This window comes from Myotis nattereri, assembly GCF_964212035.1.
Source record: "Myotis nattereri genome assembly, chromosome: 8".
Lineage (NCBI taxonomy): Eukaryota > Metazoa > Chordata > Mammalia > Chiroptera > Vespertilionidae > Myotis > Myotis nattereri.
Genome location: NC_138083.1, coordinates 81,604,460 through 81,625,372, shown reverse-complemented (window position 1 = coordinate 81,625,372; position 20,913 = coordinate 81,604,460). Strand labels below are relative to the sequence as shown.

Here is a 20,913-nt window from a genome sequence, read left to right as displayed (position 1 = left end):
ATTGATGTTAGGTAGTTGCACAGGTACTAACTCTGAAAACTGCATAATAAGGCAATTCTGATTATTTTCCTTTTATAGTGGAAGACCCTGAGATTCCAAGAAGTTGAGTGATAATCCCAAGATGACTTTAAAACTCTCAAACTTCTCCATGACTTTAGAAGAAATATTTACTTCCAGGCCATGATGCCTCCTCATGAATGGGGGGAAAACAAGTACTGATATCCTGCAAACTTCCATTACAAAGAAATAACATGGTGAGACCACTGGAACTTTCAACTTGTCCTCCAAGCATACAAAGAATTAAATGTGTAAGGAGAACTGCCAGCCTTCTAATACATCAGGAATTGACTATAATTTTATGTAATCTATAAATATTATTTATTATGGATTGAATTATGTTCCCCCAAAGTCCATATGTTGAAGATCTAAACCCCAGTACCTTGGCATGTGACTGTATTTGGAGATGGGGCCTTTAAATAGGTGGTTAAGTTAAAATGATTCATAATTTAATCTGACTGCTGCCCCAATAAGAAGAGGAAATTTGTACATGCAGAAGAGACACCAGGATGCACGCACACACACAAAAAAATCATGTGAAGAGCCATCGAGAGAGTGGCCATCTGCAGCCAAGGAGAGAGGCCTCAGAGGAAACCAACCCTGCCAGGACCTTGATCTTTGAGTTCCAGCCTCGGGGGCTGTGAGGAAATAAATATCTGTGGCTTAAAGCCACCCGACTGGTATTTTGTTATGGCAGTCCCAGCAATAAAATGCATTATCTTTATGGAAGTGGTTTTCTTATTCAGACAAAAATGAATAATGGATATAATTGTTACTTCTAGTCTCAAAAGATGGAATACAATATATAAGTCTTTTACATTACTCTGATTAATCCTGCTTTCTGATCTATCAGGACAGAGAAATTCAAGGCATATATCACGGTAGAATTGGAACAACTCCAACTGGAATTCTACCAATGAAAAACTCATAGACTATTCATATATATAAGATTTTAGCTAGAGGATTTAAATAAATATACTCAATATTACAGAATTCTATTTTGGTGGCTTGCTAGTCATATTCAATATTGTTCACTAAAGAAACTCAGCAGTGTATGTGAAATTACACACCCACATACATATAAATACATACATTTGTAAGGACAAATTCTGTTTATATCCCTGGAATCTCACAGATCTAAATAAGTGTGCTGTCCAACAGAAATTTCTGTGATGATGAAAATGTTCTATATTTGTACTGTCCTAGATAGCAACCACTATTTATGTGTGGCTATTGAGCATTTTAAATGTGACAAGTGTTGAATTTTTACTTTTATTTTATTTTAATTAAGTTAAATTTAAATAGCTACATGTAGCTAGTTGCTATCATATTGGATAGTGTAGTTGTAGACTATATGGAAAAATTTAGTTTTGTTTGGAAATATTTAGCAAGTAAGGCTTAAACACAAACAAACAATTCAGTGCCTTGTAATATTTTACTAGACTCCACTTTGCTCAGAAAACACTGATTCAACCTTTTTAAGAAATTAAAAACAAAGAGGAAATTTAAAGCCTATGATTTATTTAACAGATATCTAAGGAAACTTAAAGAATTATAGAATTTTAGACCTACAGGAGATCTTAGAAATGGGTAGTTCTGTATTTCTGATTTTAAGAAAGTGGACTGGGCACTTTATAAAAATCTCCACACCTTGCACCAAACCATCTCACATATAAGAAAGAAATCAATAAAGTCATATTCAAAAACAATAAAAACATCTCTCAAAGAGAAAAATAGACTGCTGGGAGAAGCTACTGCCATGGTGATGATGAGGAGAGACACCTGCCACACTGTCATCCCACAAGGAGGCTCTCAGGGACAGTGAAAGTCATGTGGAAAATTTTCTTGAAGACAAGCATACAACCAAAACCAATAACCCGGAGGAAAGCTAATACAATCACAGAAAACAGATAACTGAATAATCTGCAAAGCTTTTAAAATAAGATATTTAACTATCTTTAGTAAGATTATCATATTCCTGGAAAAAAGCTATGAAATAAAGATAGATTATGAAACAAGAGTAGGCAACTATGACAAAGAACCATATATATATATATATATATATATATATATATATATATATATATATTTCAGAGAGGAAGAGAGAATGATTAGAGAGAATCATTGATCAGCTGTTTCCGGCATGCCCCCCACTGGGCATCAAGCCTGCAACCCAGGCATGTGCCCTGACCTAGCATTGAACTGTCACCTCATGGTTCATAGGTCAACACTCAACCTCTGAGCCACACTGGTCAAGCAGAACCAAAGAATTTAAAATGAAAACTATGATGTTCAAAAAAAGAAAAGAAACAGGTGAAGGGTGACTAGAAAGCTAAATATTAAGCTGAATTCACACAGAGAGAAGATAGAAAATGAGACAGATATTAAGTGATATGGAAAGTTGATCCAGAATTCCAAATCCATCTGAGTTCCAGAATCAACAATCAGAAAAAAAAATGGGATAAAGGGCAATATTTAAAGAAAGAAAATGTCTCCTGATTAAGATTTTTTTAAAAATGAAAAATAAAACGAACAAACCTGAATCTTGGAGTTGTAAGAATCTGAAAAACTGAAAAGAATTACAAACCACAAAAATGTGGACAGATAGCTGTAAATTTTCAGAAAGTCAAGGGAAGAGAAATTCCTAAGAGCTGCCAGAAAGAAAAGGCAGGCCCCCTACAAAGGGGTGAGAATAGAGTGCCCTCAGCCATCTCATTAGGAAATCAGAGAGCATATTTGCATTCTAGGTGACTTTTTTTTTTTTCTGGAAGAACACAGATGTTTGCCTGAGAACTTAAGGGCTAATCTGACATTTCACTTCTCTATAACATGGAGACAGAATAGCAACTCTTAACATCTGCAGAATCTCTTTAACAACATACCCCTTCATAATTTTGTTCACACCTAAATATTCCCTGAGGCATCAGAATACTGACACCCTCCTCTTGGCTCTCTCAACATGAGGTTTGTAGTCCAAAAGAGAAAATCTGCTCACTTGCTCTTCACATGCTTTACTTACCCTAGAAGTTCCTCCTACCTGGAATGTGATCCCACCCAGTGTTGGTTTGCAAACTGGCCTCCATACATGGAGGGCAAAGAGAGACGGAAGAAGAAAGACACAGGCCTCTCCAGACTGGGAGATGGCAGTTTTAGTAAATGAGGAAACTTACCGATAAGGCTTCTCTTGATGTCTGCAAGATGAGTAGATCTGCATACCCACCACCAGAATCTGCAAAATTGATGTAGAAGCCTTAATGGACCTTAGTCATGTGAACCATCCAGATGATCTCAAGAACACATTGCCATCTCATGGTTGCACCCTTGAAATGACTCTGGCTATGGAAACGGGGTGGGGGTGGTGATGCATATATTCCCAGCACACAGAAAAACATATGAGGAGCTTCTGATTGTCTGGATTCAGCTCCAGAGTCAACCTGTGACTCTCCATGACCTCTTCCAACACTTAACCCCCCTACAATCAGTTCATACAATCTTACCTGCATTCCTCATATATGCAGTGTGTCAGCAGGGGTTTCACTGGTATGGAGGTGGCTCCCTTGGCAGCTACCTGGCTGCCCCAGAGGCAGCTGCAAAAGAAAACATAAATCAAGATAATGATCCCCAAAATAACATTTTTTCCCACCAAGAGCTCCATGATCTGAATTACTGATTTATTAAATTCCCCATCGTTGTAAATGTTTCCCTCCACGTCCCACATGGTTCAGGGTTCAGGATCTGGAAGAGGAGCCACACACAAATGAAAGAGAAGAGACAAGAGATAATTTGGGAATATTGGGGGGCCAGGCGGGTAAGTCCAACTCAAGAGGAAGGACTTCCAGCTGTGCTCAGGCCGCACCAACCATTTTATAGTCAGAGGTGAACAAGGTAGTGGTTACCATAGTTACACTGTTCTTGTGAGCTTCACTTGTTTTTGTTCTTGTGAGTTTCACTTGTTTTGGCCACATCCTGCACTTCCCTCAGCCCATTAGCTTCCCAGATAAGATCTGGGGAGCTCCATAAAGTCAAGCCTAATTATGCTTAAGAGGACAGTGCCCTCTAAACTGGGACTTGTTTGTCAGTCCGAGGCTTAACCCTGTATCGGCTCCCCACACCCCATCCCTACTCGGGGCCAGATCTTTCAGGGTGTTCGCTTATGTCTTCAGGTGACTTGATAAAGATGATACATTAGCAGGCTTAGGTAGGAACATGCAACATTCTGTTTGGATAATGACAGTTCCTCCTTGGGAGGCAGGCGATGATGCCCAAGGCCATTCTATTTTGGAGGAAAGCTTTTCTCAATAGAGACATTTCTGTGTTTAGTAAAGATGGGCTTTGTTGGCTATCCGGTACCACTTGCTAGGTTAATTTAAGAAGAGCTTTCTATGTGTACTAGAAAGTCCTCCAGGCCAGTGGAGAGAACAAAGATAGTGGCCAAATGATTGTACCACTGAAAAACAGAATGTGCCCATCTGGCCTTGAATTGAAGGAGGTTGGCAGCTTTAGCAATTTGACCTGGCTGTGCATACTATACTTGTTAGGCAGGGGAGGCAGCATTGGCAGGAGGAGATGGGCTGGGGCAGATATGCCGGAACAGAACTCCCATCTTTCTCCCTCTTCAATGGCACATACTCCATTCCAGTAGTGAGTGCAGTTCAGCAGGTGTGGATTGCAGCAGGAAAATGAGGTCCCAGTGGAGACTGAGTCGTTACGCCTCACCCAGGGCTGTGGGACATCCCATCGCAAATTCCACTAGATGACACCGCTCCCAGGATTGATGGGGCTCGGTGTTCTCAGCAGTATAGCATGTTGATCCACGGAGAGAGTCAGGGCAACGGCTGGCTGGCTCCTGTGACTTGCATCCTTTTGCAGTGTTGGATGTCCCAGCAGGGGTGCCCAGCCTCGCTTATGGGGCAACAAGTCCTACTGGTTGATCATTCAAATCCTAGGGCAGTGCTTTAGTTCACCTGACATATAGTTTACCCATTAGTCATTTAATCTTCTGCTTTAATATTCTAGTCTTCCTTTCTACCAATCCTGTTCCCTACAGGTTATAGGGAAGATAGAACCTCCCTTCAATGTCATCTTCTTTTGCCCAGTCTTGCACATCATGAGCTTTGAAATGTGACCCCCTGGTCACAGTCTATTAGATGAGGGAATTCATCCGCAGCTTCTTTGATTCCCTAATGGTGGTGGCCTGGTTTATACAGAAACAAGGAAAATCTTGGGTTAGGCTAGAATTAAACTTGTGACTCAACAACCAAGGGTATGCTTAAAAGAAAGCATTTGCTAAGTCCAGTACAGTATGGTATACTCCTAGGATTGAGGCCAACATATCTAAGATGGTGGCAATATTGGCACAGTCTCATGGATGGAGCACAGTACCTTGTTCAACCCTCAGCAGTTTATGGTCATTGGCCGTGAGCCATCTGGCCTTTTTACTGGCTATGCGGATTATTGAAAGCACTATAGGCAGGGCGTATAATACCCATCTGCTGTAGTTCCTTGATAGTTTTGCCCATTTCCTTATGCCCTCAGGCAATTTATATTGTTTGGCAGTTCACCACCCTTGGTGGGGGGTGTCAGGCTTACTGGCTTCTAGTTAGCATTCCCCCTCAGCAATGGTTCCATAACTCTAATCTGGAGGGAGAATTCACTGATAAAGGTTTGTAGAATTTGACCTTGTAGGATATCAAAGCCCAATATCTTCTCTGGTGTTAAAGAGATAAAATCTTCATATTTTCAGAGGGGAAAGCAGCCAACATGCAGTGTCAAAAGGACTTTTGACCATACCATCAATGTGCCGAGGGGGCCAGAAAACTTCTGGGGGCTACCACATCAGATCAGCAATTGATTGCCCAACATCGTAAATGCCTTATCTTACCACTGGGCTCAGCATGGACATCACCATCCCATACTAGGGGCTTGGGGCAGACTGAGTATCTTGGCTTTCATTGCTACATTGACTGTGGCTTAATGGGGGCCTTCAAAATCAGGGCCATAAATGGCCTGTCTCATTCCCAGCCCCCTAAGGAGTTGTTGCACTTCCTCTATAGATTTCCATGGGCTCATGTGCCCAGGGAAATCCCCTTCATTGAGCCAAGCCACCCTGCAGCTAGAATAATCCAGTCCATAAGGGATGGAGGCCCTTGAACCACCTGAGTGTATGCAGGCACTGTCCAGTCAGAGAAATGCCACTCCCCCCATATCCAATAGCCACACTAACAACTCCTGGATACTGTCCCTGGCTTTTACTAGACTTTGGCAGCTACATCAAGAAGCTCAGAGGGAGTATATTCTGTCATCATGACCGTTTCCTGAACTGAGGGCTGCCTTGCTGGCTAGGGTTGTGGTAGCTGTGCTTTTACTTTCTTTTTTATTAGGGGTCAAATGGCACAGGGAGCTCTGTGGGTTTCACTGTCAATCACCACAATGTTCTCCTCTTCACTTTCCATTTTCTTAGGGATTCCTCCTCTTAGTGTCCCAATCAGGCTTTGTCACAAGTGCTTGGGCCTTGATCTGCAGCAGCTTACACCCTTTTAGCTTTGCAAAATGGCATGGTAAGGTCTCCAACTTATCCTGCTTGCCACTTTGTTGCCCTAAAGCTAACTGCCTGTCTTTCTCTAACCTTTTCTCTTCTTCCAACTTTCTAACTTGAGCTTCAGCGATAGCTGGGCTTCAGTGACAGCTGAACTTTCCACAACAGACATTCACTTCCCTCATTCGCTGCAGCATGCTATGCACAGTTTCCTACACAAATGCATCAAACCAGCAAATGCTTTTTGGACATCCCTGTAATCATGTGGTAGTCTACAAGCATCTAATTTGCAGGCCACCCCACCCCACACAGAGGTCATTGCCAACTCAGGATTTCCCCCTTGATGCTTCTTTTCCAAGACCCATTTCTTTGATGTCCTGACTAGCTTGACAATTGTTGGTTCCCAGACTGGCTCTCATACACAAAAGGAGAGAGAAGAAAGAAGCAGGCCATTCCATATTGGTAGGTGGTAGTTTTAATAAGCAAGGGAACTTACTATGAGGCTTGTCCTGGGAACCAAAAAACAATCGCTGCACCCAACCTGCCAGAATCTTCAAAGTTTACATAGAGGCTTTAACAGGGTTCAGTCAGTTAGACCCTCAAGGTGGTCTCAACAACACATTGCTCTCTCGAGGCTGAGTCCTTGGGGAAGGTTCTAGTTGAGGTAAGGCACATGGAATAATGGAATGCACCTTCCAGGACAGGGAAGGAGGTGAGGAGCCTCCAATGCCCACGTCCAGTTCTCATGTCAACTGGTGGTCACACCCTCTGGAAGACCTCCTCCAACACCCAGATAGGTGCTCATCTAAACTCCCCTCATCCCTCAAGGTCCACTTATGGCACATTTCCTCCACAAAGCCATCTATAGCTAATGGTGGCCCCCTCTTCTTCTTGGCTCTTAAATATGCAGTGTTTATTCAATATGTTTTGACATTTTTTAAATTACCTGGATGCTCTTACTGATAACCTACATTGAACGCTTAGTATATACCTAGCACTTTGCATCTGTTATTTTACTTAATCCTCAAAACAATACTACTATGTAAATATTATTGTTACTCCTACTATACAAGAAAGCTAAAGGAATGTCAAGTAACTTGTTAAAGATCAGAGATCAAGTTGAAAACAGAGCTAGGACAGATCCAAGTTTGCCATATTTGGTTGTCCAGTTTAAGTATGGTACAAAAGTGTGCAGCAAGGAGCCAAATGGGGTCTGATATTTAACCCATTCTTGGTTCAACAAGCCAACAATAAGCCCCTTCTGGCACAAAGGATGTCTTTATCTAATTTACCCAAAGCATCAAACCAGGGTTAGTCACTGAGAGAGGTTCTAGACCTGCCTGGGTCCATAACTCACACTTAACTGCTATACTTTACCACTCCTCATTTAGAAGATGAAATAATGAGGTCCAGAAAAAGAAAATAATTTTTTTAAGTTTACAAGCCTGGTGGATCCTGGATTGCATTTTAGACAGTCCACTGCTCTTTCTGCTACCTTACTTGGGTTGCATTCTACTTAGATTTTATTATGCTCCATCGATTATTGTTTTCTGATTATTTCTTGTATCTATATCATGTAGCCACAGTGCACTGTCAAGTTGAGAGAAGGAACCATTCTAGTAGTTACTCCAGCAGCATACCCCATATGCTCAGGCATAGAGAAGACTCCAGTAGATGTTCCTTAATTTGATTGACATTCTACTCAGAATATAGTTGCCCCATGACCCTGTAAATACCTCTGCAATAGCATCTGGTCCTGAGAAGAGCACATGCTCACACAGTCTTGAAAAAAACATCAATCTGGACTCATTCTGCTGGAAGGTAGATGCCACCAGCTCCCTACCAAGAGGAAATTCTATCCTACTTAGGGTAGTTAATATCACTAGCTTCCAAATAGAAGCAGTCCTGACTTGAAGGCATTCTTGGAAAATTTCCTTTATCTTTCTTTTTCCATGCTCGATTCCATCTTTAAAGCACTATAAAAAGATATGAAGAATGATTGTGGAATCAGGCCTTAGAGATTCAAAGTATAATAACTTACATATGTCTTGAAAGGTTTAGGTATTAAGATGAACGACATAAGCTCCAGGCATATTTATGGAGTCAAGAAAAGCAATATTATTTTATATAAATATATATTTTATAAAAGAATAAATGGAGGTTCTTAGCAGGTCTCATGTCTGAGGTGCCTTAGGTTATGCTGCTAATAAGTGAATGACCCGGGAATGGATTTCTGGTCTATCTAACTCTCAGTTCGGTGATTCTTCTCTCATCACAGCTGCTGTATCCTGGAGGGTGAGGGAAATGTGGTCCCCAAAATGCCATAAAAGGTTAATGCCTGAACATTCCTTTAGATATATATGTAAGCTAAAGCTGATATACTCCAGGAAGTGTGCAACAGATAAGGCATCTTGGGGAGTTAAAAATAAACTCTCCTGATTGTCCTTTAGAAAGTTAGAAGAAGAGCTCATATTATGGCCAGGTAAAAATTCAATAAAATCTTTCATAGAAGGAAGATGATTAAAAATTTCAGCTCTGACCCAGCCCACAGGCAATTGCAACCATTCACAAAAGGATCCCTGTCTTCCCAAAATAAATGTCTGCTCCACTTGAGTTAAAATTAGACACACATCAATTCTGGCTGTTGACACAGAAGCCTCTGACAAGCAGGGTGGATGGAATCCAGAATCCTCTACAGAAATGACCAGGCTCTGTAGACATCTTCCAAAACACCCAGAGCTAAATGATTAAAGTGTCTTGCCATTTCTTCACCACCAGTACCCTCTGGCCCTGTTCCACTATCAGCTGTACCCCTGAGCCCCAGGGCATGAGTAAAAACTGCCTCTTTCTTTGTGGCAGGGGTTCCAAATGGAATGGTACAAAAGATGGTTTTATTTATTTTTTTAAAAAATGTTTTTATTGATCTTAGAGAGAGATGAAGGGAAAAGGGAAGAGAGAGAGAGAAACATTGATCTGAGAGAGAAATACCAACCAGCTGCCTCCTGCACTCCTCCTTGGGAGAGAGTCCACAACTTGAGCATGTGCCCTGACCAGGAATTGAACCAGCAACCTTTTGGTGTATTGGATGATGCTCAACCAACTGATCCACTGGCCAGGGCAAGATGGTTTTATTTTTTATAATAATATTATTTCCTATGGCCTGTAGACTTGCCTCACCAGTAAAATATTCATTATATAATTTACCCATTTTTTTGACCATCATTATTAGCATAATAAAGGAAAATGCATATATGCTTCTAATAAAAAATACATTTATTTTAGTCTTTACTCTTCTACAAAAAATACTCAGATTTCAACAAAAAATTATGAAGCAAAAACTCAGACAACAGACTTATAGAATACTTGACCCAACAACAGTCTATTTATATTTGAAGAAATTGAATTTGTTGTTAAAAACTTTCAAACAAAGGAAACTCTAGGTTCAGATCTCGTCATTGGCAAATAATTTTTTAGTGACACTGAAAAATTATCCTATATAATTAAAGCCCAGTGACTGAATGGCGGAACGACCAGAACAACTGGTTGACCAGTTGCTATGACACTCACTGACCACCAGGAGGCAGACACTCAGCGCAGGAGCTGCCCCCTGGTGGTCAGTGTGCTACCACAGTGTGAGCGGCTGCTCCCGCTTCAAACCCCAGGCCAACAGGCAGGAACCCAGGCTGCGATCTTGCCTCCTCGCCTCAGGCTCCTCCTCCTTGCTCCCTGCCACCTCCTCCAGACACCCACAGGTCACGCAGTACCACCTGCCAAACTCACAGAGCTGACCCTGGCGGCTGGGAGGCGGGTTCATGGCCACCATGGGACTGAGACTTATGCCGCTGCCTCTCAGTGCTATTGTCCCTGGGCCCGGCCCGGACTGGGTCCCCTGGAGAGGCAAGTACTCCAGCTCCATGGAAGATGCCGGACTAGGGAGCAGCCACTCAGAGGGAAAGTCCACAGCCACTCGGCAGAGCAGGATGAGAGGCGGGCTGATCCCCACAGGCCACGCCACCACCAGTGCATGAATCCCATGCACTAGGCCTCTAGGATGGATGGATGGATGGATGGATGGATGGATGGATGGATAGATAGATAGATAGATAGATAGATAGATAGATAGATAGATAGATATTTACCACAATAAGGTTAGTTAACACATCCTTCGGCTCACATAATTACCATTTTCTTGTTGTTAAAGCTCTCTTCTCGTAGTGACTTTCAAGAATACATTATTGTTACCTCTAGTCACCATGCTATATATTAGGTCCCCAGAACTTATCTATATATATAAAAGCCTAAGTGACCGAATGACCTGTCACTATGATGCACACTGACCACCAGGGGGCAGACACTCAATGCAGGAGCTGCCCCCTGGTGGTCAGTGCACTCCCATAACTGGAGTGCCACTCACCTGACCAACCCATCCTGGTAGCCCACCAGTCCAGCGGCAGCCACTCACTCCCTCAATAGTCCTGCAGGTCCAATCTCCGGGGAGCGGGCCAGGCACCGATGGACCAGTGCTGCCAGCATGATCCCAACAGCAACAGCACTGCAGGTCTCCTGGAAGTCAGCCTTGGTCACTGTGGCAGCTTCCCCTCCCTAGATGCTCCACAAGGAAGAAAAGATATAAAAGCTTCCCAGCCAGGTGGCTCCCAACAACTGGTGTGAATGTCAGCGGGATGGACCCTTATCCCAGGCTGGCAAGGGCATCTCACCACCTGCCTGGAGGACCGATTGTGTCCCGCCCTCCCCACCCCACTCAAGACAGGCACCAGATGTAGGGCTCATGGCTGGCGAGTGCCCGCTGTGGCAGTCCGAACCTCTTCCAATCAGGACCCATTGGGTGCAAGCCCACAGCAGGCACAGCCAGGATGGGATGAGCAGGAGTGGCAGGCAGGAGCGGCAGGCAGAGTTGGACAGCCAGTTTCGGCCCAATCCCACAGGCCACTCCAAGGGACCCCACCCATGCACGAATTCATGCACTGGACCTCTAGTTCATCTTATAAGTGAAAGTTTTTACCCCTGGGCAATACCTCCCCATTTATCTCACCCCTCAGCACCTGGCAACCACTCTTCGACTCTCTATGTTTTTAGAATCCACATAGAAGTGAGATCCTATTGTATTTATCTTTCTCTAACATATTTCACTTAGCATAATACACTCATGTTCTATTTATGTTGTCACAAACATCAGGATCTTCTTTTCTATGGCAGAATAATATTCCATTTTATATATATATATTTATACACATACACACACAAGAAGTCCATTGCACGAAGATTCGTGCAATAGGCCTTCCTTCCCCTGGCTGCCGGCACTGATTTTCCTCCAGCACCCGGGACCCAGGCCTTTGGTCCGGCCGCAGTGAGGCTTGACTTCTCCGCTGCGGCCACAGCGAGGTTTGGCTTCTGTCCTGCAGCTGCAGCAGAGAAGCCAAACCTCTTCAGTCTTCAGTCTTCAATCTTCAGTCTTCACTCTGACTGGAGCCTTCAGTCTTCGCTCCGTGCCTGCATATGCAAATTAACCACCATCTTTGTTGGGTTAATTTGCATAGTCACTCTGATTGGCTGGTGGGCATAGCAGAGTGACACCAATTTGCATGTTTCTCTTTTATTAGTGTAGTTAATGGGATACATATCCCATTTTCTTTATCGGTTCATTCCTCTATTCCTTGATAGACACTTAGGTTGTTTTCGTGTCTTAGCTTTTGTGAATAATGGTGCAAGGAACAAGGGAGGCCAATGTCTCTGTGAGATGGTGATTTCATCTCTAGATTTAAAAAATAGGGCACTAGATGGGCAGATAGCAGCTTACTTTAGCTTCCTAGAATTAACAGCTTTAACCTCTCATGCCTTAGTATGGCTTTGGCACTTGCCTGTTCTCTCTGAACCTCCACTTTCCTTCTGCCAGCTCTGAAGTCAACCTTCACAGTTCTGACACCTCCTGGGCATGTTTCTGCCTTTGCCCTTCTGACTACCTCTGTCTCTAAATGCCAGGCCTGGTGATCCACTCTCCTGTTCTTTCCTGTCACTTGTAGGGACCCCTTCTGTTGTTCTGCTGCCTCCACGTTACCTGCTCTCCTCCCTTGGAGCCAGGCCTTTCCCCACATATATTAACTGATTTCCTTACTGAACATCTTCCTCCACATCTCACCAGCATTTTTGAACATGATCTTGGTCTTTTTTGGCCACATCACCATTATAGCACAGTAACCTAGTCCTGACAGGTTGAATACCAACAAAGGAGAAGCTCGGCATCCCAGCAATTTTTAATTATGACGAGTAATAGAAATGTATAACATGGGGCAATTCTGCCATTCCATTTCACCGGGCCGTGTTTGCAGCAGTCTGTGAAACATGTTTCATATTTATAACCTATATGTGCTGTTGTTCAGGGTGGGCAGCTACTTTCCCACAATACATCACATTGCAAGTTGCTGAAATGCCCTTCCTGCTGGCTTCTCTGGACTGGGAGGGACTGATTTATTATTATTATTATTGATGTTGTTTCTCTCTGCCTTTGCTTTCAACTGTTCTGTTGGCATTAGTTAAAGGGTCCTTGGGCTTGCAAAGCAGGCAGACACCCCAGTCACAAAGGGGGCTTCCTGCAGGCCCCCATCTCTCTGGCAGCACAAGGCAGGGGTTCAAAGCAAGAAACATCAAACGTCGTCATTTCAATTAATAAGGACATGGAGATGCTTTGTGATTGGACCCTTTCAGCTGACAGGCAGGAAGGTCACTTGAAGACCCACCAGGGCTGGTGGCACAATGCGGTTCTCAGTCCAGATCAGGACGCTTCCTCTGCCATAGTCATGGCTGCTTGCAATAGAAGTGGCGGGCAGAGTAGAGACTACTGGCTCTGAGAAGCGGAGGCCAAGATGAGAGGAGGTCCTGTGCTTCAGAGAAATGTAGGAGTGAGAAGAAGGCTCTTAATGAGAAGCGAGACAGTGTGTCTTAAAGGATCCACGATGAGGAGGAAATGAGACTAAACTCCCAGAAAATGAGCCATAATATGCAGTCAATATTGTCCTGCACAGGAAATGCCTGAGGGCCTTGGAGTAGTAGGAAGAACATTTTTCTGGGATTTAGTTCGTCCGGGTTCTAATCAACGTTTTGTGTGCACCTCATCGTGTGTCTTGGAGTAATCACTTCTTCCCTCTTCTGAGGGCAGTTTCTTCATCTGAACATTAAGTTGTACCATGTGGTTTCTTAACTCACCCTCCTGCTCACCTGCTGTCAATTTAGTCTATTGACTCTCAAAACAGTCTGGAACCTCTCTCTTTTCAGTGCCTTCAGAGCTGATTTGCCTGCATGGCTATATGCAAGCACACACACATAGTACAATGTGCACACGTACAACACAGATGAGATAACTGTTTCAGGGATACACCTTGTTTATGTATAACCCAAATGGTATTTCTAAGTTGAACTATTTACCTTATTTCTATCTTGGCTTCAAGTGGCTTTTAATTTTCTGAAAATATTAAATCAGATATGAAATTAAATAGCTTTTATTGAAATACTATATGCCAAAATTCTGCCAGAAAGCTTCACTCGCATCCTCTTTGAGCATTCTCATATTTTCAAAGACATGAAAGCAATGATATTATCCCCATTTAATAGAGGAAGAAAGCAATGTTTAATAATTTGCAAAAATTACACACCTTCAAGGGGTAAATACATCTTAAATAATATTTTCTAACTGTAAATTAAAGGATAAAATTTGATCCTGCTATTTATCAAATGTTAGAAATATTGTAATCCCCATCTGAAATTGTAATTCATCTCCATTATGACACACTCCCTATATGCTCAGCCTTCCCTTCTCAGGATTGATTATTGCACTCACTCGGAAGTTTACATGGAATCTTCTACTCTCTCATTATGAGGGGTATGATTCTTATTTGAATGTGAGCTTCTCAGTGGAAGAAATCACGTCTTACAACTTGTCCTGGAGCTGCTAGCACAAATCATAAGACCAAGAAAATCGAAGCTACCCAATAAAAGAAGAAATAAATAACCATAATTATTTGAGTGGCTTAGTTGAATTCACAGGTGTATAAACTAAAATCCCATTCTATCCTTTGTACTTAGCATCTCTATGAAAGATGTAAGAGAAAATAGAAGTGCCAACATAGTCACTGGAAAAACTCAAGGGAAGGTAGGAAAGGCGGGGATGCTGATCGCCTCTTTCTCTCCGTTAATGGGGTGGTGAAGGACAGAGCACAACATACTGTACTTAATGCAGATTCTGAAACAATGATTACAATCAATTTGACTACTAATGTGACTTATCTTGTAAATTGCTGGGTCATTAACTTCAACAACATCAATGTGCTGTCACTATCCAATTCCACCAAATTAGTGTCCGAGGTAATAGGAGAACGAATGTATTAGTGCATTATTGGTGGCTAATAGAGACAGCAAGTCTTTAATGTGCTGCAGAGAGCAGCTGAGGCACCAGAGACTGAGATAAGACCAAAGGAATCAGATGCAAGTTGGGATCCACGACACAGTGGCACATTAGGGCAGCTGCAGGCACTTATGGCCCCTTTGCCTTGGTGCCTTAGATGGCAAAAGAGCAGGGTGCTAGGGTGATCTTAACCTATGGCAGGAAAAACACACATTCATTGTCCATTTGGGACAAAAGTAGCAACAATGTCGCATTTGAATCATGCAAGAACACGTTTGATCATTCAAGGTCACGTCCTTGCAGGAGGGCCTTTTCTTGCCAGCCTTGAATTCATAAAATGCAGGAGAGAACTTACTCAGCACACACAGAAGGATGGACCCCATAACTGAATCTGAAGGTGGATCAATCTCAAAACTTATCCTGAAATTTACTTAGTAAACTGCACTCATATTCAATTTGAAAATTCCTCCGATACTTATTTCTGGAAAATATCTGAAATATTTGTGTCCATGGTCTCTAAAGACATCACTTTTACCCTTCTGGTCCATTTTTTTTCTTGTTGAGAAGGTGTTATACTCACAGCCCAACAGGGGCAGCATTCACACTGCATAAGCTCATTTCTTGTCACAGTTCATTGAACCAGAGATGAATACCTGACTGAGGTGGGTCAGGCATGTTCAGTCTTTCAGGAGAATGGAATTAAAATATAGAGAATGAGCCAGTCAAAGAATGTTAGACATTAAATGTAACTCTTCCAAGTTGGAGTTGGTGCCAGGGCACCAAAGCCACGTTCAAGGCAATACTACGGGGAGTGGACTCTAAGCACCTTGCAGATGTTCTAACGCAGAAAGGAGAATGAAAAACTTAAGTGAAAATGCAGAGAGAAACTGCCTTAGATGGAAAAAGAATGGCTGCTTGAAAACTTTCTAGGACTTGAGCATAGAACCCAAGGTGTATCTCACAAGCAGGTTGTATGCATTTCTATATCCTTCTGCTAAACTGGCTTTAGTAGGTTTCTGTTTCATGCACTTAAACAACCCCTACAATAATCCACTTTCTTCCTCATTGTCAGCAAACATTTATTTATTGATTGCTTGCTGTGGGTAGCACACTAAACCCTGCCAGAGACACTTGAAACCAAAAGAAGCGGTTATTGCTTTTCAGGGAATTATAACTGAGTTGGAGAGATTTTTCTAAGTGTTGGATAGAATTGCATCTTCCTTTGTTGAAAGTGAGACTTGCAGGAGCACAGGATCTGTAATCTGTCTAGTCCTTCCTATGGCTGAGAGCCAAGGTGGAAAATGTGGAGAGTATAGGAAAGACATCTGGGGTGGAGTTGGGATTTAACAGCCCAACTATCCACCACCACTGACTACCACTGACTATGGGTTCCCTATGACTTGGCTCTGGGCTTCTGTACTCTTCATCTCTTCATGGCCACTCCGTGAGGTGGTTAGTAGGAATATACCTATAATTACCAAAGTGCCTTATATCAAAAACCTAACTCTTAAGAGAAATTTAAATCATCATTAAATCCCCCTCTAAGGGAACTGGAAGTATGTTTGGTTTCTGCATCTGAAAGGAAATGCATGGTCTTTTGGATATGCAAGTCGAGGCATCAAAAAAGGAGGGGGCTGTAATTAAAATACAGCCTCTTCCTGACAATCCTGAAACCTCACCCTGTGGGCCTGCAAATGCAGATTGTCCTAACAGTTTGCATGTAGAATGAAAACCTTTAGGAATGTCTTTAGAATATTCTTGATTTCATATGTATTCATATGAAGTAATTTTCTTGCTTTCATTGTGATATTGATCAAAGAAACATCTTTGTTGACATAATTTAAGTTTCAGTTAGTTTATATTGGAATGTGCTATGGTATATTTCCTTCCCTAATTAAAAAAAAAAAACATTAGTAGGTTGAGGTTGAATGTATGGCGGATATCACTCAATATAATCAATTTGTATTTCCCATGAACAAGTTTCTCTTGCCAAGACCTGTTCTACACAAGGTGTGTAAGGTGTTGGGAAGCCAGCCATCACAAAGCCTATCACTTAGTCAAGATAACAGATACACCTATCACATGTATTGTGGCTCTGGGCTTAAGCTTGATCCTTAATAGATTTTCCACATCCTAGAAAACAATTACCAATACAGACACTGCTACCATGTGACAGACGGGGCTGAGGATTGAAACTTGGCACAATAGATTGGATGTATCAAAATTGGAACACATATAATTATACACATACAATTTTTAAAAACAAAACATTTTCTTTTGAAATAAATTTATAGGAAGCTGCCAGAAAATGTATAAGGAAGTCAAATACACTATTCTCCCATCCTCCATCCTCCCCCGATGTTAATATCTTACACAATTCTAGTACATTATTAAACCCAGAATTTTGGCATTTCCGTAATCCATAGAATGTATTCAAATTTCACCAGTTAGATATGCATGCATTTATATTAAAATTTAACTGATTATATATGTATTCATATATGTGGGTGTGTGGGTATAGTCCTATAAAACATTATTACATGCGTAGCCTTGTATAAGCATCACCACAACCAAGATACTCAACTCTACCATCACCACAAAGATTTCTCTTGTCATTCCTTTATAGCCACATTTACTCTTTCCATGCTCTAAACACTCGTAAACCCTGTAAACTACCAATCTGTTCTCCATAGCTACATTTATGTTATCACACAAATGTTACATAAATGGAATCACACATTATATATATTCTTCAGTGAAATGTCTTCACATATTTTTGCCCATTTTTTAGTTGGATTGTTGACTTCAAACAAGCATTGACTTCAGACTTTCTGCTTGGAAGACAATGAAAACATTTTTTATATTTTAAATTCTAGATAAGATTTAATCTTGCCCTGGTTATTCTGATAAAAAATATACACAAAGGTAGTCATTCAGTTGTTTTTCCTTGTATCTATTTATTAAATACCTAATGAGTATTCTGCCTACTTTCATAAATTAATAAGTCATGTACTCTAAGTTATTTTTACATGTCTAATTAATTGGAATTACTCTCTACAATCTACTTTTAGCTCCTTCTCTACTCTGCCCATGGAATCCCCCTCAAATACTCCACATCCTTCTTGTCTCTGTGCCTTTGTACAAGCTGTTTCATCAAGCTGGAATATTCTTCACTCCTTTCTTCATGTAGAAAACTTCTACTCAACCTTCAAGATCCAGTTCAAATACTATCACTTCTGTGAAACTTTCTCTAACTTCCCCAGCCTGTTGGACACTTCTTTCTCAGTATTCCTGCTCCATTTTGTTCAATTCTCAACTGCAAGCCTACTACTTTTTCACATAATTCTTCACATTAGCTTAGGTTTTCTCCCTCTATAAAGCAGCTGACAAGGGCACCCTGAATGTATGAGGTTGATACTCTGCTATCTAGCACATGCATATTTTGTTCTCACCGGCATTTGAATAGCACACTTCCCAAGAATCAATATGTTTGCTCCCAAATTTGTTTGTGATGATTGAACTTTTAATTGTAATTATGCAGTTAAATAATGTTATTTAAACTGATGAAAAATGAATGTGAGAGAAAAGGGTTGCCGTTTCTGTGAAAATTAAGTTAATTTGTTTGGAAAGACTTGATAAAAGCAAATCAAATTAGGTATGGGTGAGAAAAATTGGGAAAATAGGAGAAAAACAAATAAAATTCCAGAGATGTTCAGACTCAGAATATTTTGAGGCAAGTATTTTTAACTTTTCACTCTCTTTTAAAACAAAAGTAAAATTGGAAATTATGTATCATGTATTATGGGTGAGCTTTATGAAAAAATGACCAAGGGAAACTTCAATCATTGAACTCATACACAAAAATCCTTGACCTTACATTAAAATTAATTGTAATTTTAAGCAAAATAGATAGCATTAATAGTTTTTATATTTCTTCCCTTTACCTCTTTTAATGAAACAAAATACTGTTTTAAATTACATCAGGGAAGGAGGCGTCTATTATATTTTCTATTGAAACTTACTAGTATCCGAAGAAACCTTTGTGTTTAAATGCTTTTCACAGATTGAGAGCTTCTTAATGTCAGGAACCTGGCATTTTGCCTGTCACATCATGACTATTCAATAAATTATTGTTGAATAAATGAAAAGAAATCTGAAAAGCAAATTTATAAAAATCTAAAGAAAATTGTATCTTATGATCTTCATCCAATTATTTAATCTAACTCATTCAAAGAAGTAATCAGCCTCAAATATCAATAGTCAGTTCTAAGAAGTTAATTTTCTCTCCCTATACAAGTATACTTGCTCAACAGAATTTGGACCTCTTTAATGGTGTTAGCTAGTGTTGATATATATATACATATATATATTTTTTATATATGTGCATATATATGAATATATGCAAACACATATGTTTATATATTATGTATACAGCTATATATCTGTATACTAGTATATACATATGTGTGTATGTACATATGTATATAAAACATGGTCCTGCACATTTAACTAGATATCACTGTGACAAAAGTCAGCCTTTCAGCATGGAGATACTCTGTTTCTTAATTATTATTATTTTTCTACATGCTTTTTGTAGTATGATCATGATGTAGACTAACAGAACCTAATACCTAAAATGGAATTTTTAAAATATGGATTTAACTCCATGAATTTTATGCAGAATACATACAGTATGGCACCTGTAAACCAGTTTTCAAATCTAGATATTTTCTCTGGACAGCATGTATGTGAAATCCAACTTGCTAGGTGAGGTGCTTTTCAAGCTCTAAGAGGTCCTTGTTGTACCTGTTGGTCAAAATAACACTGAATAGAACTTTGAGAGTGCTCTTCATTGCTCTACCTTTGTAATTAAATTACTTGACTGGTCAGTTATTTTTAGGGTCTGATCCAGCAATTAGAAAAACAAAAGAAAATAAGAAATCAATTCCAATATTGCTGTTGACCTTGGCTGTCCTACTTCCTCACTTTGGAGAATAGGTGACACAATCCATCTTGGTGCAAATGTCAACTAACTTGTCTTTCAACTGGAAAGCTGGAAGTGACAGCGTGGTATATTAAGAGGTCTCTGCCTGAATAAATTGGTGTCAAGTTTTATTAGACCAAGTTAGCAGGCACAAGGCAACCACTCAACAACTATGCATTGAACAAACAAATGGTATTCAGCAGTATTGCCACTTCTTGAAATAAAGACTAAGGCAGGCAAAGTCTGTGTGTTCTAGAAGCCTAAAGTCCACCAAAGAAGACATGCAACACACACACACACACACACACACACACACACACAACAACAACAACAACAACAACAAGATATATGGTAAGCTTCTTTGGTTTCAAAAGGAACCACTCTTTTGTCCTTATGGGCTGGAGCTTGGACAAGTTTCTCCTAACAAATGCCTCCTGGAAGCACCATGACTTTGCGAAGATTTAAAGAAACAGAGAACTAGACTTAGAGTAAGCAGCTCAGGAAAGTGGCACTTAGCTTAAAAGTGAGAGAAATGGGATAGGGAAATTTTTTAATTAAAAAGTGTTCCCTAGAACTAAAATGAAAAGATACAATTTAATACCACCAGTGTTTTTTCAAGTACTTACGTAACTCTGTGCTAGATTCTAGAACAGTATTTTTCAAACTAAGAGTTGCAACCCAACAGAGAATTGCAAGATTGCCATTTTTTTTAATATATTTTATTGATTTTTTTACAGAGAGGAAGGGAGAGGGATAGAGAGTCAGAAACATCGATGAGAGAGAAACATCGATCAGCTGCCTCCTGCACATCCCCCCTTGACCGGAATCGAACCCGGGACCCTTCAGTCCGCAGGCCGACGCTCTATCCACTGAGCCAAACTGGTTTTGGCAAGATTGCCATTTTTAATGAAATAAAATAGA

At 40.8% G+C, this 20,913-nt stretch overlaps 1 long non-coding RNA gene across 1 annotated transcript in view; it reads left to right on the top strand.

Moving 5' to 3' along the window:
* LOC308522903 overlaps positions 1-780 on the top strand; it is a 55,627-nt gene extending 54,847 nt beyond the window's left edge. The window contains exon 5 of the long non-coding RNA XR_013996274.1: positions 79-780. This is a non-coding gene — a long non-coding RNA (uncharacterized lncRNA). The remainder of the gene's footprint in view (positions 1-78) is intronic.
* Positions 781-20,913: the final 20,133 nt, after the last annotated feature.